At 52.0% G+C, this 26692-nt stretch overlaps 1 pseudogene across 1 annotated transcript in view; it reads right to left on the bottom strand.

The window, feature by feature from the left end:
* Window positions 1–2398, bottom strand: part of LOC144116030 (nuclear hormone receptor FTZ-F1 beta-like) — an 84460-nt pseudogene extending 82062 nt beyond the window's left edge. Inside the window, exon 1 of the transcript XR_013311685.1 lies at window positions 2183–2398. The product of XR_013311685.1 is annotated as a nuclear hormone receptor FTZ-F1 beta-like (transcript). The remainder of the gene's footprint in view (window positions 1–2182) is intronic.
* Between the last annotated feature and the right edge of the window lie 24294 nt (window positions 2399–26692).

Raw genomic sequence — 26692 nt, 5'->3', positions numbered from 1 at the left:
TAAGGATATGGAGTGCTTTCCTTCCTATTTCGCCATTCATGTAATTTCAGCATGCTGCTTGCGAGTCTGTTAATATTGTAAGAGACCATCGGGTGCTGTAGCCTTCCGCCGCAGCCAGGGCAGCCTCTTCGACTTCCTCGGCGGCACTGTCCCTGAGTGATGCGCTGGCTATTTCCCTGTGTTCAGAGTTATTGCCATTGCTACCATCCTGTTTCTGGTTTCTCGAGTATCTCTCCTGTACGCAGCCGCATCTGTGTATAGTGTGTTTTCTTTTTCGGCTAGAATTTGTTGAACATATTTTGCCCTAGCTTCTCTGCATCCTTTATGCAGGTTCGGATCCATGTTTTTCGGTATCGGGGCTATCCTGAGTGTGTTGCGATATTCGAAAGCGGATGAACTCTATGAACGCCGTCGGCTCACTTGTTTTGGTTGGATTTTTAGGAAAGGAAGTGGCCCAGTAACCGTCTCACATATCTCGGTGGACACCGGAACCGCGCCGTAAAGGAAGGGATAAAGGAAGGAGGGAAAGAAGAAAGAGAAAACTGAAAATTGAAAGTTGGGTTTTGAGGAAAGGCGCGGCGCTGCGCAGCGGCGGAACACCTGTGGTAAAGTGTACTACAAGGGGGCAGTGGGCTTACTCTCCAGCCAAGCTCCCACTGGCGGGCGCGCCGGAAATGTCAACGATTTTTGCTTCACGCACGTGCTCCAACACGGTCGACATGGCCCGCTACAGTGAAGTTGACATCAGCGCCGCGCCGCAGCCTTTCGGCATAAAAACGCTAACTAATGAATTCCTTTGCAGATCATGTACGGAGCGTCCGTCAGCCGTTTCCCCCATAAAAGTAGGTTCAGGAACTAAAGCAGCGCGTACATATATATATATGTGAGCGACCGAGCAGCGCCGACCAGCACGAAGCTACAGTGAAGTTGCTGGTGGCACCACCTTTCGTGCTTGACATGAACGACATCAGGGAACGACGGGAAGTGAGCCCACTGCCCTCTTCTAGTACACTTTACCTGTGGCTCGGTGCTTCTAGTGGCGCATGCCCAGTAGTGAGCGAAAGAGAGAGAAATATCCGCGGCGTGGCGCGCGTTGTGACGTCATGTGCCTCCTCGGAGTACCGCCGCGGCGAAACCGCAAGTTCGCTTCCAGTAAAGCTTTCGCTTTAAAAACATTGTTGCCTGTTTGTATCCGCCTCAAAACAATCAATGAATCCAAAATGAAACGGCTAAAGACATTTTGTTGCCAAATTGATGAATGAGGCACTCGGAATTAAATTGAAGTTTCGTTTACTTCGATATTCATTTAGTAAATTGCGCATAACAATAAATACATAAACATTTAAAATTTCAAATGCATTCATCTTTATTACGCCGAAAGGCCCATGGCGATTTTCACGAAATCGACGCCACGCTGCGTCTGCGCAGCGAACATTAAGAAGAATCGGCAGTGAGCGGAAGCATTTGTTTGTTCCTTTGCGAGTGCTTCTTCGGCGCATAAGTTCATGCGTTGTTGTCGTAGTTTTCGTATAAAAATATGGTGATTTTAACGACATCGACGCGACACACCGCGGCCCCGCTGCGATTCCGTCTATGGAGAACCCTCCCAACAGATTCGCTGGGCTGCGTATATACAAGCACTTTCGGATGCCTGTTGAGGATGATCCACATTTATTGCAGGTCCCGGTAGCCACGGCTGGTGAGCCGGCGGAGCGGGATGTCAACGTTGCTGCCAGGCCGGTTGCCGAAAGCGTTCTCTCCAGCGCGTCCTGGGGACACTTCGTTCTTTTCGGCGTCACTCGCACTGCCAGCTGCGCGGGTCGCTACAGGGCTCCCCCCTAGCACGGTGCGCAATAAAGTAAAAAAACGAACAGATCGAGTTATGTGATACACAAAGCGGTGGTAACAAAGTGCTGGACAAGCCGTCAAAGAATCGTGCAGGGCGTACGGTGTCCGAAGGCGCGGCTCAGGCGGGCGACCCTGGCTGTGGTGCTGCGGTCTAGCTTTCGGACGGCGCCTAGGAACTCGTGGTGGCAGTTGAAGGCAGCTAGGCGTGCTGCGGGCCGTGATATTCTCGTAAATCCTGCCGGGCGGGGCAGCCCTGTACCCAGGCAGGCAGCTACGGGAGGCGCAGTGAGGTGCGAGGCAGGGGAATGGCTGAGGTGGACTGCATGTGACTGACATGCGCACTGCCCGCCGTGGTGGGCTTGAACGCAGCGGGCGGCCGCACGAGCGGCGCCCGTGCCACTAACGCCGAGCCGTTCATGGAAGAGGACACCGGCGAGGTAGCGACAACTGGAGGTGGCCCCAGAACCACAACAACGACCAGGCGGGGAACGTCCGTTGGCCTGGTCAGCCTAGGCATCTTGCTAGACGACGGCTCATGACGCTGCAGCATGGTTGGAAACTGCACCTACGGTGGGCTCGCGTTGAACCTGCTTGTGACGCCGGCCGAGCCACTGGTGTCAGGCTCCTTGGAAGATGCGAACACCGCTGGAGAGCAAGAAGGGCCCACGTCAGTGGCCTGGTTTAACTTGAATGCAGGCGCTGGCAGTGGTGCAGGGTCCTTGCCAGGCAAAGTAGAGCTGGCGAAAATCACCATGACTGGTACTGCTGACACCGGGTTGGCCTTCTTGACGTGCGGCGTGGGGCATTTAGCGCATTGCGAACCTTTGGAGGGGCTGGGGGGGGGGGGGTTAGACTAGCAAGCTTGGGTTTTGCCGAGAGATCCTTAGAATCAGCTGACCGCGGCATCGACGTCACTGCAGAGGCCCGTGGAGCTGTTGGCTGCTGTGACGAGGCAGATGGGGATGCCGAAAATAGCGACACGCATGCTGCTGCAGAGCGCGCCTTGTCGTCAGGAGGCGGTGGGCAGTGTGTTGAGCTGGTATTGAGCCTACTTCGTGTGTCGTGAGGAGGAACGGCTGGGCCGGAGACGGTGGGCTGGAGTGGCGCGAAGGCGGCCAGAGGTGGTGAGTCGAGTGGCGCCGGAGCTTCTGAGTCGGGTACAGCAGCGCAGAGTCAGCGGGAGCTCCAAGCCAAAATACGCCGTCAGGCCCTTCTTGAAGTCAGCGCAAATGTCTGGGCCAGGATGCGGCAACCGCAGCTTATGGAAAATACGGCGGGGACAGCCTTCCGTCCCTTCCCGCACTCCCACTCCGCGGATGCAGCGTTCCCACTCGCTAACCGCGGATGGGGTTCGTGCTCGAGGGACAAAGGGAAGGGACGACAATAGCGTTAACACTCATATGCTATTTATTACACTTGCAATTAATACACAGAGCGGGCCAGCTAGCTACAAGACATCAACGAGGCATTCCTCGGAAATAGAAGGCTACGTAAGAAGGACTTCCCGACTTACCGGCTGGGCAGGGGCGCGACTTCGGAGGTATGCGCTGACAATGTATGCATGCGTTTGTACGTTTGTATACGCCGACAATGGCAGCCGGATTTTCCCGTGCGCTCCGCATTCTTGGGGCAAAGCCATTCCCTAGCATTTTCCGGGGAAGGTGCCGAGAGCGTGCGTTTGCTGCGCTCGCTTCGCTGCCTGGAACCAGAAGTCCAGCGGCAAGGCACAACGGATCCCCGTGCGTGCGCCTGCCGCGGAAAGCGACGAGAGCGTGCAGCTCCAACCGCTCGTGAGGCTGGCCGGATCCCGAAGCGACTCTCTCCGGTCCCGCAGAATTCCGCCACCTAAGAGGTGGCGCTCCCGTCGCCGTTCCCTTTCCCCCATGAGGGAGACTTCCCTCCTCGCCCAGCCGGGCTGTCCGTCCAAGTCCGTCCCGACGGCCGACGATGGGGCGCATCGAAATGGAGGGGAAAAACAAGTTTCCACATCCCTCCCTCCTTAAATGTCGGCTTACGGTTGAACTCGTCCAGGGATGCCATCGACGAAGGGGCCACGAGCGTTGTGGTGACGACTGCAAGCCAGCTCGTACAAGCGGGGTGCCGGGGTCATACGATGAGCAGCAAGGTCACCGGGCACCAGTCCTTGTCCCGCTGCAGGCATCCAAAATTAGCTTGTCGGGAGGGTGTTGTTCGTGCCGACGCGCCTTTGTTAAAAGATAGAGGGGGCTGCCCCCACCCCCGCTCTCGTAGCCGCTGCAAACTGTTCGCCGGAGACTCCACAGCTCGATGACTCACGGCCGCAAGGCAGCAGGCAGGGGCCCATACAATGGACAGCAGGCCGGGGCAGCTTCTCTTGAACTCTGCATATCACTCCTAGGATCTCCAAAAGTTTGTATCAAAAACAATGGAGACCGCGCAAACTCACGATTTGGTAAAATGCGGAGCAATGCAAGTGCCAAACAATAATATCCGGCACCGCCCAAACGCTCTGTTCATTTGAACGTAGCTGGCTCTCTACGGTCGATGCACATTCGCGGTTCGCTTTCCGGCATGGTGATGTTAAGCTCACTTGAGCTCCGTTAGCGTCTCTGGTTCCACGAAATTAGAAATTCGCTTCGCAGCCCAAAAAATAAGTTCGTTCGAACAAAGTCAGCTTTCTGTAGTTGAGCGAGACCTCTCGGCTCTAGCGAGGCTAAATATAAAACAAGCAAACCCTTTTGCGCGTGCTTGTGCCACGGTACGACTGTGTCCTCCCAAAAGCGGCAGGCAGCTTCCGAAGAGCCTTAGGCCTACTCGCTCTGACACTTGCCGGTGCCAACAAAGGGCCAAGGACAACAGCTAGAACACGACGCCCCGAAGAGATACGTTTCTGCCAAGGTGACCCTAACACGAACGGCGCATACCGCTTCTCGCGGTGGCGCAGCGCCCCGGTGCTTTTCCTGTAATCACGACTGCAATCCAAATCAGCTGATTACAGCACCCGGCTCCCAGAGCCAAAAAGACAGAACAGAGAATATTTACAACTATGTACAAGAAAAATCGGGCCAGCCTTCAGGCTTCCGCATTCACTCGCTTCTGGCTTGCTGTTCTCCGCGGACGTCTCGGTCTCGCCCTCCATGTGCGGACCTCGTAGGTTCACCTTCCAACGGTGTACCGATGAAGTGCTCATCAAAAGCGTAGCATGCACGGCAATTCTCCCATGCTGCTATTACGCCCATCTCGCTGTCAAGAAAGCATCTTAGCCTTGCTAACCACTCCGACTTCGGGTCAGGCCTAACACTGTTCAAAATCCGGGCGGGCATTTCAATATCCGAACTGACTGCCGTCCCTCATCCCAAGAGCTTGCCACACGTTGGGACGCCATTGTGGAAAATACGGCGGGGGACAAAGCCTTCCGCCCCTACCGCACTTCCACTCTGCGGATACATTGTTCCCGCTCGCTAACAGCGGAGGGGTTCGTGCTCGAGGAAACAAAGGGGGGGACGACACAGCGTTAACACTCATATGCTATTTATTACACTTGCAATTAATACACAGAGTGGGCCAGCTAGCTACAAAACGTCAAAGAGGCATTCCTCGGAAGTAGAAGGCAACGTAAGAAGGACTTCCCGACTTACCGGCTGGGGCAGGGGCGCTACATCGGAAGTATCGGCGGCGAACATTTGTATGCGCCGACAATGGAGGCCGGGTTTACGTACGCGCCGCATTCTTGCGGCAAAGCCATTCCCTAGCATTTGCTGGGGAAGGCGACCAGAGCGCTCGTTTGCTGCCCTCGCTTCGCTGCCTGGAACCAGAAGCCCAGCGGCAAAACACAACGGATCCCCGTGCGCCTGCCGCGGAAAGCGACGAGCGTACGGCTCCAACCGCTCGTGAGGCTGGCCGGATCCCGAAGCGACTCTCTCCGGTCCCGCAGAATTCCGCGTAACCAACGAGGTGGCGCTCCCGTCGCCGTTCCCTTTCCCCCACGAGGGAGACTTCCCTCTGCGCCCAGCCGGGGCGGTCAGTCCCGACGGCCGACGATGAAGATGGGCCGCATCGAAATGGAGGGGGGAAACCAGGTTTCCACAAACTCCGCGAGGAGACCGGGTGGTAGTTGGCGGCTGGCGTGCTGATAGCGCAGCAGCTGACTGGACAGGTGATGAACGTGAAAGTGGGAGTCCAGCAGCGCCCGCCACAAAATAGGGTCCCCGGCACAAAACGCAGGCGGGCCGGGCAGCCGAGGAAGGAACGAGCGCTGATACGGCTGGAGGAGCTCACCGCGTGCGATGGTAGGCGCGTACATGGCGGCGAGAAGCTGCCGAAGGCCGGGTGCGAATAGCAGGCGTTCAGCGGCAAGGCCAAGTGGAGGGACAGGACGGGCAGGAGCGCAGAGCCGGTGGGAGCGGCGTTGCGTGCGTCGGGGCTGTCGTCCGGAGTCACCAGATGTGGAAGGTGTTCCGCATTTATTGGAGGTCCCGGTAGCCGCGGCTGGTGAGCCGGCGGAGCGGGCTGTCGACGTTCCTGGCCAGGCCGGTTGCCGAAAGAGTTCTGTACTGCGCGTCCTTGGGACACTTCGTCCTTTTCGGCATCACTCGCACTGCCAGGCGCGCGGGTCGCTATACATGTCGTCCCCGGAGCGTCTTGGCGGAAGTAACGCTCGGCAGCATGCTGCGCCCCTTTTTATACGTCAGCGAGATGTAAGAGCCAGGGGGTATCATTATATGCCTTAAACACGCACTGCTAGCTGTCCGAAGAGAAGACAGCTTTGGGCGCGGAAACTTGCGGTTTGGCAAGCCAATCAAAGCGTCGATGGTCGTGTGTTTGCGGCATTTTCACGGAGACGACATATTTCTTCCAGGTAATGACTTAATGCCATTATATCGTTTTCTGGTTTGAATTGAACGATTAGGGTGGTAATCGTGGCTGGTCACTGTAAATGCTGCCGCGCTGCAACCGTAATGCTCGCAAAATTGTACCACGTCTTTACGCAAGCTGCAATTAAAATGCCGGCGTTATATTTTTTCCTCAGCGTCGGCGTTTTATACTTTCGCATTCGTGTCTGTTCGTTCTAAACTCTCTTGTTTCACGGTCTGTACAATAAAACCTCAAAGCGAAGAGACCGAAGCGGCGAGAGTCGGGCGCATTTGAGAAAGTATGAGCCGGCGGGCATGTAAAAAAATAAAGGGGCGAGGCAGGTCGAGTTAGCTCACCTGCAAGGGGTAGGTTCACATGCTAGACCCGAGCGGTAAATTTCACACCATTTCACACCTGGGGATCGGATTACTGGGAAGTGACCGCAGCAATACGTGCCTGCGTCAACTACACTTCCGAGGGCGCACCCCAACTCGATGGTATCGAGTACATGTCCAGACGCGCAGACGTAAGCAATGCACAGCAATATTTTACGACAGGTACTAGGTTTCACGGCCAAGTGCTTGCGCTGAAGCGAAACTTCATAGAAGTAAAAGCAAGGAACAGGCACACGGCCTCTGACACAGCACTTGCGCGCTGTGATGTGTTCCGCAGCGCACCACTCCAGCGCATAGTCCAGCGCTCTAAAAGAGTCTGCTGACGAATATACATATAAGGTTGTTGCCTGAGCGACTGAAGTGATGGCTACACAAAAATGCTACCGGGGTTCAGCTTGCTAATTGAAGTCCAAGCATACGAGGGTCGAAAGCGAAACCATCGCGAGTCGTTTTAGCTTTCAGCGTTATGCAAGGATTTCGCAAAGCCTTCCTTTACAAGCAGTAAACCCGAGATATTCTTGCATTTTTTCGACTTTTCCGCCGTGTATGAACTGCGCTGGTGGTCTTGACGTCGCTAAAAATATCCTGGAGGCGGGCGACGATCGTGCGCGATTTCACGGGGACGTTGGGAGCCACAGGTCGACGATCTCCAATTTGTCATCCGTTCTGCGCTTTAGACCGGCTAACAGAAGGTGTTTAGCTAAAACTAGGCTCACCTTCAATGAAACAGCGTGACTCAGTCGTGCAATCAAAGAAATTTCTTAATACGCCCAGGTTGGTAATAAACGGAGTCCTCCTTACAGTTGCCATCTTGGCTCGGCTGCGGCGCCGCCGATAGTTCGTGCAAATCGCCAGTGCATCAAGAAGTGCAGACAGCGAGCGCCCTGTCTACTCTAGTCCTTGCTTTCCCGAGCCAACCTCTCTTCAAATCATGCCCAACCAGCTATCCCAATGTTCTGCTTCATTGCTGCAACCCTAAAATTACAGAGCGTTGAGTCTAATATGAAATGACCGAAAAGCCATTTACGCTGGCTATCTCAGCTTCATCTATAATGTACTCCTTCTCAAGGGTGTATCGATTAATGCAAATGATGAACTGCCAATCAACTAGTTATCTTAATTACTACTGTGGATGTTTATTTATTCCACATGCCTTAAAATTAATCAGATTCACATGCAATGTTCTGTTAGTTGATGGCCTTGATCCCTCCTAGAAGGCCAAAATAAAGGCAATCGATAGAGCCGCTTTTACATGAGCGAAAATAGGAATCCTCCACAAAACTTAGGCAAGAGTGTGCATTATAGCCCCGGAAATCTTTTATCACGTGAAAGGAAAAGTTTGAGCGACTTACTAAAATCTTAGCAGGCGCACGTTCTTACTAAGTATAAAGTGCATGGTGAGGGTATGGTTCATCACCAGCCTGACTACACCCACTGCCGGACACATGCCTTTCCCATACCTCTCCAATTAATCCTGTCCTGTGCCAGCTGTTGCCACCTTATCCCCGCAGTTTCTTATTTTAATCTCATCTGCCCACCTAACCTCCTGCCGCCCCTACTACGCTTGCCTTCTCTTGGAATCTAATCCGCTACCCTTAAGGACCAGCGGTTACCTTGCCTTCGTATTACCAGCCCTACCCAAGCCCATTTCTTCCTCTTCATTTCGACTAGGATGTCATTACCCAGCGTTTGTTCCCTCACCCACTCTGCCCGCTTCCGGTCTCTTAACGTTACACCTATCACTTTTCTTTTCATGGCTCGTTGCGTTGTCCTTAATTTAAGCTGAACCCTTTTCGTTAGCCTCCACGTTTCTGGCCCGTAGGTGAATACCGGTAAGATACAGCTGTTGTACACTTTTATCTTCAGAGATATTGGTAAACTGCCATTCATGATATGAGAGAACCTGCAATATGCGTTCCACCTCATTTTTATTCTTCTAGTTATCTCCTTCTCATGATCCGGATCAGCTGTCACTACCTGCCCTAAGTAGACGTATTCCCTTACCACTTTCAGCGCTTCGCTACCAATTGTAAACGGATGTTCTTTTCCGGGACTGTTCAACATTACTTTGGCTTTCTGCATATTAATTTTTAGATCTCCCGTTCTGCTCTCTCCGTCTAAATTATTGATCATGCTTTGTAGTTCATCCCCTGAATGACTTAGCAAGGCATTGCCATCAGCGAATCCCAGATTTATACCTATTGTAAATATGGTGCATAGCATTGGCGAGATCGCGTCTCCCTGGCTGACACCCTTCCTTATGGGAATTTTATTTCTGACTTTATGGAGCACTTGACGGAGTGCCAGCGGCGGAGGCCTTGTGCAGCTTGCTTCGTCAACGCGCGGAACCGGCATCCCTCCCCCCACCCTCTCTCCCCCTGAGCGTGGCTGCCGATAGCAGATAAGATCTTGTATGCGGTTGCCTTTGAGGCGGTTTTACCTTAAGTGCTTTCGCACATCCTACTCTCTTTACCTACGTTAAAACCCAACCAATTTTTTTGCTGAATAGATGTAGTTTGTATGCGCCATAAACAATACGTCAACAGGAAGGTAATGCTCATTTTTGTAGGGGCTCTCTCCGACGTTTGAGATTTGCAAGCATGTCGTTGCAGTCACTAACCTCAGGCATGGACCGTGCATTTACAAGGGGCTCGTACGTATAGAAGCAAAAAAAGAGACAATAGAAAACAAGTTAGCACCAGGGAATTGTGCTGGCCCCGAGCAGAATATCACTGCTTCCAACGAGCTTCTCTCCGATTTGATCACCTTTAGCACGGCACAGATCGTAATCGGTGCCGAGCTGTAAGTTCTTCCACCATTACCGCTGTATAGATGTCTATGAAGGTGAATTTTTTGTATACAATTAGCGCGCGCTGTTTGCAAAACACTAACGTAAAAAAGCACGATCACCTTAGCAATCACCTTGTCCTTCGTCTTGTCTTTTTTTCTTTTTACGCGATGGAGTCATCAAGACATGAATTACCAAAACACCCAATTCGCCACTTTTGACCATTATGGTATGCTTGGAGAGGAAGAGGTTGAGGTTGCTGCTAGCACCTGGAGAGACTAGCCATGTGTTATACAGCCGGCAACTGCCCCGCCTGTGTTCTAACAGACTGTTCCAATCACTCTTGTAAGCGCCAAGAAAAATCTGTATGGCTCCCGCCGCCACAACGTACGCACAAATCTAGTGCCATGCGCGCAGCGCGTGTAACGATATCAACAAAATGTGGCTTCCTGCTTCTATATTTTAACAAAGGTACAGAGCTCGGCATATGGGGCGTGCCTGAGGGACGAAAGTATGGGATCCTGCTAACATCCCCACACTTCATTTCTACACTCGAAAACATTTGCATTATGATATATCGCTAGCCGTCCGCTACGACAGTCTGTGATCAAAAGTAGTCCGCGGTCGTCCACTATACGCCGTCCCTTATAGCACTCCGTCTAGCTGCGCGGGAAGTAATTCATCTAATAACCTATTCATCGGCTGATTGACTGTCTGGGTGAAAAATTGATTACTGCATGCCAAAGCAACACTAAGTGGCAAGGTAAGCCGAATTGGTGACTTCCTGGTTTATTTCGACCATCAGATTCTTCAGCGCGCACCGAAATAACTGAGTTAATATAGGCAGGCGTAATATTAACTTCCAGCTTTCCCGGAAATCACTTATTATACCTAGAGAGATTATTATACCCTCTTACACCGAGGCTTGGCTAAATAGCCTTGTTGAAGTGGTCTGAGGAGCAGTAAATGTCCTTGCAGACAGTTCAAAGTGGTGTCAAAGAGCGTTCAACGAATGCTTTAATTAGAGGGCGGTAGACAGGGTTTCCGAAAAGCTGGCAGCACCTTTTGATTCTTGCAATTCCTGAAGAATGATGCGCTCAAGTATAGCAGCAAAAAAGGTCGTCAGGAATTGTCTTCTTCATAATTCCTTTTCTGCCTCGCTTTGCCCGCCTCCTGTAGGAACAGGCACCGTTTTTATTACCCAGTTTCTCTCATTCACGTTTTTGCGATTTGCTTGCAGGGACGCTGACATAATGGCTATTTAGCTATTATCCTTACCATTAGAAACTCCCTCAACTTACAACCTTCCAGCAACCGCGGTAAAAAAGAAATTTGCACCTTCAAGAACGTAACGGTCCTGAAGATACCCTTTCAATACCTTCGCTTTTTTTAAGGGCAGGTTCTCTACATGCACCCTTAAGGGACGCACAAATACAACATTGCTGCAGCTTTACAGACTACAGGGGTGTGAACGGCTATATTCCTGCTTTTGGGCTTCCTGAACAACTGTCGAACTAATTTGATGTGCATTGATTTTCTGTGAAAACGCACACCCCCCGTCAAAGGTATACAGCCAAGGGGTTTGCTTGTGAGGCATCCTCAGCGACCGTAATCTCTCGAAAAAGGAATGGCTTTGCGTCCTCAATCCTCCCAAGCTTTTTACTGCTACATGTACTAGAGCCTCGCTAAACACCTAAGAAGCAAAACCCTATACTTTAGACGTGGACTGTATTATGTCACTGACCGGGGTGAACACTGCCCGTGCGTTCACGAGCACTGGGGTTACAGGACACGCTGAGCCCGCGATGGGGTGCACGCACCACGAAAACGTGCACTGAAGTGACGAAACGTTCAAAACATAATGACCAAGCTCCACCTGGGGTTACAGGACACGCTGAGCCCGCGATGGGGTGCACGCACCACGAAAACGTGCACTGAAGTGACGAAACGTTCAAAACATAATGACCAAGCTCCATCATTTCCTCTGGGGAGTCCACATCAGACTCTGGTTCAAGATACACGAGAGTTCGTGGTACGGTGGCTGCGAGGCGATTCCGAAATGATCATCCATGGTGTGCCGAGACTGGTAAACGCCAAGCCTGCGTAGAACAGTTGTAACTTGAGAGATGTCCTGTTTGGGCGTATGCACATGATGTGGAGAAATACCTTTTGATGTACTCACTCTACTTTCGCTACCCCCAACTGCATTCCAAAACGAAGCAGAAACATTCGGAGACAGCGTCAACGCTGTTAGTATAACTTGGCGTTGGTCGTGATCGGAAAGAAGCGACGCCGACACCCAACGCATGCGCGAGTAAAAGGCAGGCAATACCTCGAAGGGTGCAAACAATAACGCTGTAAACACATAGCGACTCAATGATACCATACGGTACGGTAACGACGACTGACGGCTCACAAAGCAGTGTGTGCCGCGGTAGATACTATTTACAGCCTACACCCATCCCTTTACTTTTGGGCTATGGTGTACGGACAGACAGAGAAGCTTTCCTTTTTTGTAGCGAGAGCTACATTACGGCAGCCGCTTTGCCTCTTCAGCATGGTCGCACTTTCGCCGTGGTTGCACCTCGGCCGTGGTAGCACCGTTCGGCGCCATCTGGCATGACGTCACTCCGCCGTTGCGCTCGTCGTGGAGCAGACGCCGCTCGCCTCGCCAGTTGTGCGCATGCGTAGTAGAGGGAGAAGGGCTGTCGCAGTGTGTATATGTATACGGTTCGGCGAAGTGGGAGGGGAGCCGCAGCGTTTATTCGGCGTCGCGTCAGCGTCTCCTCAACCGGCGTTGTCGCTCGCAACCCGCAGGAGAGGGCGAGCAAACACATGAGGGCATACGAACTGGCGTCTCCACATGCAGGTGGGGAGACATCGTCGGTAAAGCCCTTCAATTATCCCCTGTCCTTACCTGATCGTCCCATTCAGCGGCGACGGGAACCTTATGCGGGGGCAAGGGGGACAATAGCAAGGGTACAGAACGGACGCTGCTGCCTTCGCAGAAACGGGCCGCGGCTTTTTGCCCCTCCAATCTCCACAGGCCACCGACGAAATTGCTCTGAACGTTATGACTACCGGGATGCCTAGTCGCACTGAACGGGAGTTGGTAGTCATGACTGGTGATTTCAACAAGGATCCCAAGAGAGACCCTGTGTTTCTTCAAGATGCTGAAGAACGCTCTCAACTTGAGATGAACAAGATGCAACCTAGCACCATCACTCAATGGGAGACCAGCTTAGACTTGATCCTTCAGCGAACCTTCGCCGAGTCAAACTACGCCATCGACGGTTTGGAAACAGTCTCACTACGGACCACCGAAGCGTATTCATTAGGATGAATAAAGTTGAAACCATTGCTTAACCATGTGTCTTTCTCCAAGTATAGACAGAGATTAGCCAAGTAAATCATCAGTAGCATTACATCGCTTAGCACAGCGAAGCCTAAGCGTAGTCATGGCCTGTAGCTCTCGCAACCTAGCAGGTTTAATCATAGCTAAACCATAGCCAATTTTTTTTACAAGCTTGGCGTACGCGGAAAGAGATGGGTGCTTCTGACTACCCCACTCTCTCTACCCCGCGTGTAGCGGCATCGTGCGATTCGCGGTGAACACAGTACTGGAATTATCAACACTACTACAAACTGAAAAATCTCTCTCTATGGTTACGCCTTCGAGTGATGCGGGTATAATATGAACGTTTGCTAGGCTATTTCATTCATTTATTTTTCATTTTGGCTTCAGTTCCGCACCGCCACTTCAAGTTTTCATGCAAAACTTGCAAAAAAAAATTGCGGACACTATTCAATTTTGTGATACCAGGTTTAACTGTATTACAGTTAGGCACCTGGCTGCAATTAGATATTTAAAACAGGCTGTCACCTTGTGGGAGTTTCGGAATGCCATACCCTTCCCTGGCCGGCGAGGCGCGCCGTGAAGAAGCAGGAAAGTTGACGCTTTCCTTCTTCCCCACGGGCAAGTAGCCAGAAGGTCAGCTCGAGAGCGCTGCGCCGCCTCCTTCCTGAAAACTGGTCGCAAGCGCGCACCGCCAGGCGCCGCCGGAGCGGTCGCTGATTGGCCGAATGTGACAGCAGGCAAGTGCGCCGTGATCGGCGGATACCGGCCATGGCCGGGAGAGACTTCGGAGAGCCGCGACAGCGAGAAAACCTAAGGTAAATACCTCTCATCTTCCCTCTTTGTTGTCGCCACCTCTCCCCGTCAGCCGCACGACTAAGCCAGACGGCAAGGGTCGCAGATCAAGCATCCAGCAGCCAGCGATTTTGGAAGAACCCAATGTATGTTTGGCCCTGGGCAACGCGTCCTGTTCCGTGTTGTGTTTATTTCCCATTTCCGCTGCACCGCCGTGAGAACGGCCGCGCGTGGTGTGCGATACCAGGAGCTCGGAGTTCACGGCCTAGACATAAAGGAGGCTCGACGGCCTGGTAAGACCCCCACAACCTATGTCCATATCAGTTTTTAGAATTTTGAAAATGATTTTGCGCCCAGCGCTATGGCTCCACAAATTCTGCAAATTCCAACCATCCTACTCGTTAGAAAACTACACAACTCTGGACCATGTAGCCACACCCACCGGTGAACAGCAGTCGGAGCAAGGAGAGCAAAAGAGAATGGAAGGTTCCACTTGTGTGCTGCGTTGCTTCTAGTTTACCCCCAAAATGAAACAATTCTATAAAACAAAAAATTATCCGCAGGTGCCTGATTTGAGCTTTTGTTTATGAGTCATGTACTCCTATTTCCGTTGTACTTGATAGTTTCAATTATCAAACACGTCTCTCAGTAGAAGTGTAAGCAGAAGTCAACACAGGTAATTAAACCTTCTCTGCTGCTATCCCAATTTCAACATCGCCTGCAGGTAAAGGAGCCGACCAAGCTACTCGGATACAACACTGCTATGTTGATCAAGCATGAGGCAGCAGTCGCACCAGGATTTTAGCCCTGTTAACAGGCCACACAGTCATAAAGAAAATTTGTTTTATCAATCAATAGCTCTCTTTTTTACTGCTGTAGTTGTGTGTGGGTCCTATTTTTGATGGTGTCAGAACGCAGAAAAATCAGTCCTGAGCACTTCGAATGAATGCAGCACAAAAGCAGTCTCTGTTAAGCCTGTCGAGGACAGGCTTGCTTTTCTCTCGAAACAAATGGCAGGCCAACAGCTAGCAACAGTACTCGCCGGTGTGGTGAGGCATATACAGTACCAAAGGACGGACACATACTGTGCTATCGCGGGTTAGCGGATAGACGAGAACTAGGTGTGGGATTCCTCATTAATCAGGATATAGCTGGCAACGTAGATGAGTTTTATAGTATTAACGAGAGGGTAGCAGCTATTGTAATCAGGCTCAATGGGAGGTACAAGCTGAAAGTGGTGCAGGCCTACGCGCCTTCATCCAGCCATGATGGCCAGACCATTGAAGGCTTCTATGAAGACGTGGAATCGGCAATGAATAAAGTAAAATCACACTACACTGTACTGAGAGGCGACTTCAATGCGAAGGTGGGCAAGAAACAGGCTGGCGACCACACGGTAGGCGACTATGGGATAGGTTCTAGAAATAGCAGGGGAGAGCTATTAGTCGAATTCGCACGACTACGGCTGACGACTACGGCCGACTACGGACGACTACGGCTGACGCATGCCCCGAAGCTCCAGAGCCAGGATGGGGATGAACTCTGCACCTCACGCCAAATGTTACATGATGGCCAGCAGAAGAATAAGGCGCATTGACTGATGGCAATGAGGTAATTTAATGGCCGCTGGCCTAGCGCGAGCGCTCCGTCCCGCGCCACTGCCAGCTTCGTCTTCTTCGTCACAGTATTTGCTAAGCTAATCGCTAATAGGGTCAGGGCAACTGGTGTGTTCTCCGGTCGTAGTCAGAGATGAAACTTTATTAGAGCGGAAGCATACAAGCAGGGTAGGCAGTCACGTGAGAAAGAGGAGAGGGAGTTAAGAGAGTTCAGTGTCCTCATGTAGCTGCGTACACGCTGTTGTGACTTTGAGGTGGTCCCGTAACGCTCGCCACCCGTTTTGTGACAGAGCGTCGCCAGCTTTCAAGTCGGTAGCGAAGACTCTGAGTCAGGCGTCGGTGAGAACAACAAAAGGTATTTTATACATTATGTACAGAGCATTATACAGGACGAGATCGGCACGGGGGCCGAGAACTAACAGCAAACGCGACTGTTCTCGCACGGCGACGTCCGGCGAGGCTCCAACGAGTCACACATCACACTCCACTCGTGAACGGCACACGGCTCACGGTAGGTCTCTCCACAACGGGCTCGGTAGAACGGAGGTCGGAGTCCTCTCCAGGCGGCAGCGTTGGGGCTTATATAGCCCCGAGAAGGTCGTCACACAAACGGACCAATAAAAATCCAGCACTTGACAGCCGTCCGAGAGGTCCAACCAGCGACCGCGCTGGCCACCCGCTTCAAGTTTGCCGCGCGCGGTGATTCCCAGGGGGAAAGGGAACCGGCGCCTGGCTGTCTTGCAATGCGCGGCACGTTGGAACATGTCGCTCGCCGATGCTTCTCCATAGAGCGCTGCTGCCTGGCGGCGCAGCATCTCAGCTTATCAAGGGAGCGTTAGGGCGCTGTTGAGGCTGCGGCGCAGCACCGGGCTTGTCCAAGGGCATTCGCAGGAGAAATTGTGCTTCTTGTAAATGTGGAATCCGGGCTGGTTGTCCGGGCACAACAACGCTGAAACCGGGAAGCCCGGAGCCGCGGGAATGCGCGGGGATGAGGTGTTGAACGAAATGTGGTGCTCGGGCCAGGCAGTAGGCATTAAACGTGAAGCAGCGCTCGGAGCGGCAGTACCACGATACACAACACTCCTCCCCCTTTGCTAGATGTAGTCGCGGAGGTGAGAGGAAAACCTCCTCACTCGGGCGGAGCGCCGAAGAACAGTGCCAGTTGCCGGAGGAACGCCGTTGGAGGAATCTGCGCTGTCTGAGTCGGAGCGGCTGTGCACGTGTTGCAGTGAGTCAGATGATGGCTTGCGAGAAGGTTGTTCGTTTTGATCCTCAGTGCGGATCAGGCATTTAGAGTGCAGGCGCGCGGAGAGGAACATCGTGTACGCCGTTGTCTCTCTTCCTAATGTGGTCGACGTGCCTGCGTCAGGTCGTACCATCGTGAAGCCGGACCTCGTAGGACACAGGTCCCTTGCATGAGTAGATGATAGCGGGAAGCCATCGAGGTCCATCTGATGAAAATTTCGCCGGGCGCACACTGAGTCGCCGGGCGCAAACTTACGGGTTGGTCTAGCGTGGAACTTTTGTGACTGCAGCTGGCTGCACGCCTTCTTGGGAATCCGGGTGCAAGCTGTCTAGGGCAGACTTTAGCTGGCGTGAGAACAGCAGCTCCGGTGGGATTTTTCCCGTTGCTGTGCACGGCAGCAAGTGTTGCAGGCGCAGGAAACGGCTCAGCTGAAGTTCGATGTTCGCGATTTTCAGTCGTTTCGTGAAGGTGTTGTGCACCATTTTCGTCCACTTTTCGGGACTTCCAAGTCCGAAATTTGTGCTTGACACGGAGAGCCAGACGCTTCGCTGGGCCTCGCAGTAGGCCTAGCTAGAACCTGCCGCGTCTAGGCTAGGCTAGGCGTAGCCTCGCAGTGCGCACATGGCTTTACCAAACGCCGAGCCTGCCTGCAGCAGCAGGGTATTCCAGGTCGGCGGAGAAGCAATCTCGCCTGAAGAATTCGCCACGGATCCTAGATGGTCCAGGGCCCTCACAGCCCGTAAACAGGCGCACTCAGCACCGGTCCACGAGCCTGCCACCTCTAGCTCTCCTCTCAAGCCACCCGACGGACCCGGCACACCGGCCAAGCCCAAGAAACGCGTCTCCTCCACCAACTATAAAGCGTCAGTCTCCGCTAGCCAAGCTACCCGTCTCAGACCTGAAAATCATCTACCACCTGAGTGGGGGCCTAGATCTCCGCAAACACAATGGGGGCTACATCCTATCCCTCGTATGCACCGCCCTCAAACTGTCCATAGAGGCAGTACGTCAACAAGACGTCATACGCACGCATAAATCCTCGAAATAACCCCTTCACCATCAGTACCCCATCAGAGTACAGAGCGGAACGCTACGTTAGGCTACAGTCTCTTCAAATCTCCGACATCACCCACCCATTAAAGGCCTAGATCGCCCAACCAGACAACGCCATCCGAGGCGTTCTCTACAGCGCTATCTACGACCAGACGCCTGAAAAGATAGTTCAGGAACTTCATACTTTCAACAAAAGTAGTTCGTATGACATTACGGACGCCAGACGTTTGGGCAAGACTAAGCCCATACCCGTCAGTTCCATCAACACATAGTCGGTTCCTAAGCAACTACGTTTTTACGGAGCCGTATATAGCTGCTATTCCTTCCTGGCGAAAGCCGAGGCATGCTTCAACTGCCGGAAAGCCGGTCACAGAAGTTACGTCTGTATCCAACCCAAGCAAAATCTCTGCTAGAGCTGTGGAAAGCCTCATTCCCCAGTAGAGCCACCCACGTGCGCAGCCAAATGCATCAACTGTAATGGATCCCACTTCACGGGCTCCAAGGACTGCAAGCAGCGTTTCAACCGACCGGGCAACAAAAGGCCGACACCCAAGGATGATATGATACGACAAAGAACGCAACCCTCCGGGAATCCCGCCGCAGGCAGCGATCAAGCTCGAGAAGCCGTGCCAACTCCCGTCACCGGTCCCGGTCCCGGTCCGAGTCCTTCCCACCCCTGGACGAGACAGCCCACGTCTGAGAAACAAGGAAGACCGGACAGCCAGCATCTGACAAACAGGTGGGCTGGGGTCCGCGATCTCCTTCCCTTGTCCGTGAGAGTAATCAACTTAAAGCATATCTCGAACAGCAGAGGAAGCAAATTTAACATCAGAGTCAACAAATCGATAGCCTTAGCAAGCAACTTCAATTGCCACTACAAAGAATCCCGCCAACAGAGAAAATGGAAATCCCTCAAGATGTCCCCTCTCTCATCCCGGTAGCTAGCCGAAAGAACTCATCCACCCAAAGCACACCTGCCAAGCGCAGAGCAAAAGAAAACACTACCGCTGAGGACGTCACAACGTTAGGAACCCTGATCAACGCGACCAATATTCTTGAACAGAAAATGGAAAAGAAATCCGAAGCAATGGCCAAAGACATGAGCACATGGACGGGCAATCTCAACAACAGAATGACGACGCTCGAGCAGAGATCTAGCGCCCACGACGCCATCGCAGCTCAGGTGCAGAGCAAAATAGACCAAGTGTTTCCCCACACATATATCAAATTCATCCCATTCGCTTTCAGACCAGTGTATGATGGCAGCAAATCACAAGGAACTCACAGTGTGGCAGTGGAATTGCAGAGGATATCGCTCCAAGCGAAGCAATCTGCAACTCCACATTCAATCTCTCTCCGACACAGAAGTCCCTACAGTCATCGCACTACAGGAAACTCAAGCTCCTGTCCGATTAGTCAACTACACTCCCAACACGCCAATGAACAAACCCATTCAAAGGGTAGCAACCCTAGTTCACAGAGCATACACCGCTACAGATCACCCCATTAAGGTTGAAGGCATAGATTGTCACCTAATAGAGCTCCTTCCCAAAACTAGAAATAGCACTAGCCTAAACATCCTCAACAAATACAGCAGCCCGAAAGGCAAAGCAGCCCCCCTCCTCGCAGCCATACGCGAAGCGCTCCATATCAGCGCTTAACACCCGCTTATAGTGCTTGGTGACTTTAATGCCAGACACGTCAGCTGGGGGTACGAATTCAACTGCAGGAAAGGAGCACAGCTCTGAACACTATTGACGAGGGTGAGTCCCTCGTTCTGAATTAATTCGCAAAACATACGCGCACCGGTAACAGCGTGCAACACAACACCACTCCCGACCTCACACTCACAAAGAATATCACAAAATGTCAGTGGTCGCACACGCAGACCTCCCTAGGCAGCAACCACTAAATAATTGAAACCTCGCTCTCGCTAAACTCACTCGCCCTCTTCATGAAAAAGAAGCAGCAGATCACAGACTGGGACAAGTCCGGAACCTCCGGAACGACGCTCCCACCCAAATAAAACACCTTGCGAGGTCGGTGGAAGAACTCACAAAGGACGTCGCTACAGCGACATCTGAGATCCCGAGCAATCGTGAATCGGACGCGGTCGACAGCAGACTCCTTCACATGTGGGAGGATCACTCCGGCCTGTAGAAACAATGGCTTCGTAAGAAACACAACAGATCACTCAAGTGAAGGATATCAGCCTTGACCAAGGAAATAGAGGCACGCGCGGCACAACTAACCCGTCAGCAATGGGGTCAGCTCTGCAACCGCATGGAGTGCAACCTGGGCCTAAGAGACACATGAATATTTCTGCGCTGCCTCTTAGAACCCCAAAACACGAAGAGTACGCAACAGCGTAATGTAACGCGCCTCATTCACAGAATAGGTATGGATGATGATGCCCTGATTCAGAATCTCAAAGACAGGTACCTCACAACAACTCCCAAATTACCCCTTCCTTCCTACTTGGGCGTAGAAAACCCCGAGCTCGACGCGGACATAACAACATGGGTGGTTAGAGCAGCAATGTTGAAACTTCGCACCACGTCTGCGCCTGGAGCAGACAGGATCACAAACAAAACAATACGAAATTTGGACGAGAACTCCATCCAAGCCCTAACAGAACTTTTCAGCAAGCACTGGAAGGAAGGTACTCTTCCCTCCGAGTGGACCCACGCGAGAGTCACTTTCATCCCCAAGCCCGGAAAACCGCTGCACCTATTAAACCTCAGGCCAATCTCCCTCATCGCATGCTTGGGAAAGCTACTTGAGCAGGTAATCTTAAACAGGCTGCAAAATTACATCCAAACAAAAGAACTCTTTCCCCTCTTTCCCCACACAATGCTTGGATTCCGAAGCCATCTATCAACTCAGCCGTAATGCTTCAAATCTCAGAACAAATCCTACATCCCAGACATTGCAAACGCACACGAGCACTGCTAGCCTTAGACCTCACTAAGGGGTTTGACAATGTCCAACACACAGCCATACCGGACGCCTTATCGAATCTAGGAGTCGGGACTCGAACACATACCTACATAGCAGCTTTCCTTCGAGACCGCACAGCGGAAATCAAAATAGGCCCTATAGAGTCCCCCTCCTTTCCTCCTCTGGGCAGCAGGGGGGACCCCAGTGGTCAGTCCTATCTCCCCGACTTTTCAACATCACTCTCATTCCCATGGCTCGCAAGCTAGAGCGCATCCCAAACCTCTCCCACTCCTTCTATGCAGACGACATTGCCTTATGGACCACCATAGGCAATGTTGGGACCATGGAAGAAACCCTTCAAGCAGGTGCGAACGCGGTAGTGGAGTGCGCAGCCTCTATAGGCCTCGCATGTTCCTCTGCTAAGTCTGAACTCTTGTTACTCCACCCGACCCCGAACCGCAACAGGAAGAAAAACGCCTCCATACTCGTCGAGGTCAATGGTCTACCAGTGCCAGAGGTTGAAAAGATACGCATCCTAGGCTTGTTCTTACAAAACAATGGACGCAACACGGAGACCATCTGCAAACTAACAATCACGACATATCAAATCATCCGACTGATTGAAAGAATAGCCAACAAGCACCGAGGCATGCGTGAAGATGACCTGAGGCGGCTTTTGCAGGCATTCGTGATTAGTCGGATGGTTTACTCCCTTCCCTACCTCTACCCCACAAAGGCGGAAAAGGAGAAGGTAGATGCACTAATAAGACAGGCATACAAGTGTAAGCCTTAAATCTCCCACAAAGACCTCCCACCATCCATCTCTTAAGCATGGGAGTACACAATACACTACAAGAACTAACTGAAGCTCATCGCATGGCTATGATTGACAGACTCTCCTCCACAAATACAGGTAGACACATTCTCGCCTCTCTAAAGATCCAGCCAACAGGTCCACCCCCCGACCACACCCACACCATCCCAACCCAAATCAGGGACAGACTCATAGTTCACCCTCTGTCCAAAAACGTACTCCCAGTTCACAACCAGGCCAGACGCGAAGCTCTTGCCAACGCTTTACACAAAGCTCATGCAAACTACAAAGACGCGGTCTACGTGGACGCGGCAGAGTACACCCACAATTCGGCCTACGCCATCACTGTAGCATCGCATGACCTCAAGCACAAAGCCTCGTGCTCGAATAAGGCAACAACCTCACTTGAAGAAGAACAAGCAGCCATAGCGTTTGCCATTTCCTCCTTCGCTGCCACACTCATTCTGAGTGACTCTAAAACAGCAATCACGAATTTTGCACGGGTACAGATTCATTCTACCACCCGAAAAATTCTGAAGTCTTGCTCCACAGAACCCCGACCAGTTCAAATTGTTTGGGTGCAAGCCCACGCAGGCAACCTCGGAAGCGAAGTGGCCCACTCTCTTGCTCGAAAATTAATAGGGTAGAACGTTGGGCCAGTTGGTGTAGCGACATAATTAAAAACTTTGCGCAGAATAACACAGGACGGGAGGGAGAAACACGCACACACACACGAGCGCTCGAGCGTACGTCAACCGAGCAGGGCACACCGTAGACCGGGGTAGCGCTAGAGACCGGCTCGTCACCTATCATGAAATAACCCTCCATTACAGGGAGCAAAGACTCGTCTATCCCCCACCACACATCTCCCTCTCGAAAGAACAACAAGCTACCTGGAGACAGCTCCAGGCTCGCACATTCCCTTCACCGGCTTTGTTAGCCCTTATCCACCCAGGACAATACAGACCCAAATGCTCTCTTTGTGGGGCTCCGAGAGCCAACTTTGACCACATTTTATATCTCTGTCGAGAATTCCAACCAACATCTCGCTGGAACCTCACAGACAAAGAGGGTTGGGAGATCGCGGTCTCCAGCTCCGAACCGGCTTCACAAAGGCGGCTGATAGAGTGGGCTGGAGAGGTCGCCGCACGTCATGGACTGTTGGTCACCACCCGGGATCAAGAGCCAGACCAACCCTAGGCAGTGACTCATCCATAAGGCTCATCAATAAAGTTTTCACTTTCCTACCTGCACTTTCCTTTCCTAAAAATCATCGCAGTCTAGAACGTTGTCAACGCTAACGCCAATGAACAAAAAGAATCCCGACGGTCTATAGCTTCAGTGCCGCGTTCCTGTTACAACGTTGTGATTCCCAACGCATACATCGCACATCTGTCACTAATTCCACGTAGCCTAAAGCTCGACAGACGGGTCTACAGCCGCAGGGAGCCAGTTATATGCCTGCCTGTTGCTTTCGAAGAAAATTGAAGATTGTTTTATAAAATTCGTTTTCAGGAAAGAAAATGACGCAGCAACTGTCTCACATATATCGGTGGACACCCAGACCATGTCGTAAGGAAATATCCCACGTGATGGAAATTATTTGACGTGGCGTGCGGCAAACTTCCGCGCACGGCAATAACGACTCAGAAATCATTCAGGTCGTTTGTTCTTCAGCACACAAGCTCGCAGCGCAATAGACACACACTCGAGAGCCAACCTGACACGTTCGGAAGCTTTCGTCTGGTAGATTTCAGTTCAGTGCAAAAATATGAGATGGAGTTTAGTGACCCCCGCGTCATCGCTCAGAACCTCACTTATGGAAAAAACGTGGAACAGATCACTGATCTCAATTCATTACCCTTAAAAACGAAGCCGTTGTGGTTGTGTTCTTGGCCGTTTATGAAAGTCGAATACTCGCAAGTTGCCTATAGTCACGTGATTCGTTGGAATGACTACTGCACACCTTTTTTTCAGGATCGATAATCTTCTAAGTCTTCATGTAGCCGGACTAGCACTTTTGTACAAGGGCAATACAGTGGGCACACTTGGGTGGCTGCAACGTTGGCGGAGGGCCAGTAATATGTAATATGTGTGTCGCCCTTTTGTGTCGCCGTGTTGAACGCTGGGACGCGACTCACGACCACGAATCCAGGGGCCGCGCGTGTCTGACACTTGCGAAATGTTAGTAATTGTAACAATGGACCTAGCTCGGGTGCGCACAATTCTCAAGTATATATATGCTTACACCGCAGCAAAGTCGATTCATGGCCAAGGACCCGTCACCTTTAAGCCTTGATTAATGGCCATCAGTAAGTAGTCGCCTGTATGCGTATAACGCAGCCGCTTTGTGCTAATAGCCTCAAACAGTATATGCTAAGCCGGGAATGTGGCTTAACAAACATTTCTTAAACATTACGCCTGTCTATTAAACTTCATCACCATATCGATTTGCATATATTATGTTCATTACTGTCCAGCTATGTTGTATTCTCAATTTCGGAGCACCCATCATTAAACACAGGCACTGAATTCTGGCTTTCTTCCCCCTCATTGTGCACCCACGTACTACCCTGTCACCTTTGAAGAAAGAGCCGAGCCTGCTGCGAAACGTTGAGGTATAATTTACAAATTCTAGTCGTAGATGTGCCGCGGTTTACTGTAAGCACTGTATGCACGTGGCAGAATGCTGGTACGGAGATTACAACCCCGCTAGTACTGTACACAACTAGAGCTCACCTATGCGGCCAAAACTAGGAGTTGTACGAAAAAGCGTCCAACAGGGCTAAGTGGAGTGCGGCGAGTAACGGGAAGCAAAATGGTATTGAAGCGTTAACGGCAAACAAGCCGCCGTGAATTAAAGAACGAACAAGTGTGGGAAGCTGTACAGGAGACTTGAGTAAGGTGGTTGTTTTAACGGGTAACGGCGAACGACTAAGAGCAAAGAGGCCGTGAAAAGTGCTCTAGAAGCGCAAAAAATAGGTAATCGAACTTAAAACTAGTTTTGCGCCATGTGAATCACTATTCTTCGGCAGCTGTCTCTCAGCAGAACGACCCCAGTAAAAATTACTGATTGGAATAGATTCCGCACCATCAGAGAGACGCGGGCAGGTGGCGGCATCACCGATCAGGATGGCCGGGTAAGCGATCTCAAGCGAGACGCAGTGCGCCTCACCGATGAGGTGGAAACCACCGGACAACATCCTGCGGCAAACAAACGTCTCATGCACATTTGGAAAGCGCACGCGTCCCTATTGGGTAAGTTGAAGACGGGCAACCGCAACAGGAGGCTGAGACTTCGCATTTACAGGCTGGAAAGGGAGATTGAAGATCACGCCAATGAGCTCAACAGGCTACAGTGTTGGCAGACATGTGACGTAAAAAAAACGGGCAACTAGGAAATAGGAAATCGTGGCTTCTGCTGCGGCACCTACTAGACCAGACTTAGACAAAGTCCGCGGCTCGGACGTGCCTGTTACAGACAGTACATCAGTACAATGGCACGGCCTAAGAACTACTGAACGTCTTGAAGGATAAGTACCGCAACACGACACAGGGTGAGAATGCAGCCGCGGTGTATACTGGGGCGCAGAATGAGGCACTTGACGCGGACATCACTGCCGCGGAACTGATGGCTGCGATATCTGCGATCGGGGGAGACTTAGGAGTCCTCGGCCGCGGGGCCGGACGGTGTAACTAACAAAATCACCAGAAACCTGGATGACGACTCGGCCCATGCTGTAACAGACAATATGAACAAGTGCTGGAAAGGAGGGAGCCTCCCGCGTGCATGGAAATATGCAAGAGTCACTTTCGTACCGAAACCCGGCAAGAAGATGAACATCGAGAACCTTCGACCCATCTCCCTCACGTCCTGTTTGGGTAAGCTCATGGAGCACGCGGTTCTCACGCGTTTGCACAACTACGTAGAGATCAGTCGCCTCACGCCGCACACGATGATCGGATTTAGGCCGCAGCTATCCACGCCGGACGTAATGCTGCAACTCGCCAGGGAAATCGCTGTCCCGAGGAACGGCCACGGTACGCGGACCATCCTAGGGTTGGATTTGAAGAAATCGTTTGCTAACGCCTCGCACGAGGTGATATTAGCGGATCTCTCGAAACTAAACGTAGGGTGACACACTTGCGCGCACATGAGATTTTTTGTCTATTAAGACAACGCAGCTAACTATAGGGGAACTCAAATCGGTTCAAACATACCACTGGGAAATAAGATAATACCGCAGGAGTCGGGATTATCGCGTTTTACTCAACGCCGCGCTGATCACGCTCCCTAGAAAACTTGACGGCTTAGGGGCATTAGACATACCCTATATGCTGATCACGTCGCGATTTGGATGAATCAACGGAACGGACGGGCAGATCGAGTCGGCCCTACAAGAGGCGGCGGACGTCGTAGACGGCCACGCCCGTTGCGTAGTACTGAAATCCTCCCCACAAAAGTCGGAACTGCTAGTCCGCCTTTGTTGAAAAATCCAAATTCTTGCGTTTTTTCGCGGCCATGCCTCCGGAACACGTACCAAAAGCGGAAAGAAAAACGCACTGCACCACACGAGTCTCAAGCCTTCGCGTTAGCCTCGTGCATAAAAGGAACAAAGCGGATCGAAAGACACAGCGCTCCGCGTCTCCGCACTGCCACAAGCCCAAGCTGCACTGACCTCGTTCGTCTCGCTGCGCCAGCGGTGCAGCCAACCAAAAACAGGAAACGGGCGCCTGCGATCAGCGTGGTTTCTCCCTCCCGCTTCCCTATCACGCCAAATCACACTACACGTGCTCCTCGTCACGTGCCTTTTACACACACGCCCCTTTCTCAGAGTGCGGGTGGCGTCCGTGAGAACGCGGGTACATCGATCGTGAAATATTCCCGAGGAGAAGCGCACTTGCGGGGGTTGTCCCGATATGAGAAGCGCACTCGCAAGGATGGCGGTAGAAGCGCACTTTCCGGGGCGCAGCTCAGCACGGAGTTCGATACATCGATATGCCAATGC

Source organism: Amblyomma americanum, chromosome 1, assembly GCF_052857255.1.
Source record: "Amblyomma americanum isolate KBUSLIRL-KWMA chromosome 1, ASM5285725v1, whole genome shotgun sequence".
Classification (NCBI taxonomy): Eukaryota; Metazoa; Arthropoda; class Arachnida; order Ixodida; family Ixodidae; genus Amblyomma; species Amblyomma americanum.
The sequence above is the reverse complement of the archived record's forward strand: the minus strand, read 5'-3'. Positions and strand labels throughout refer to the sequence as shown.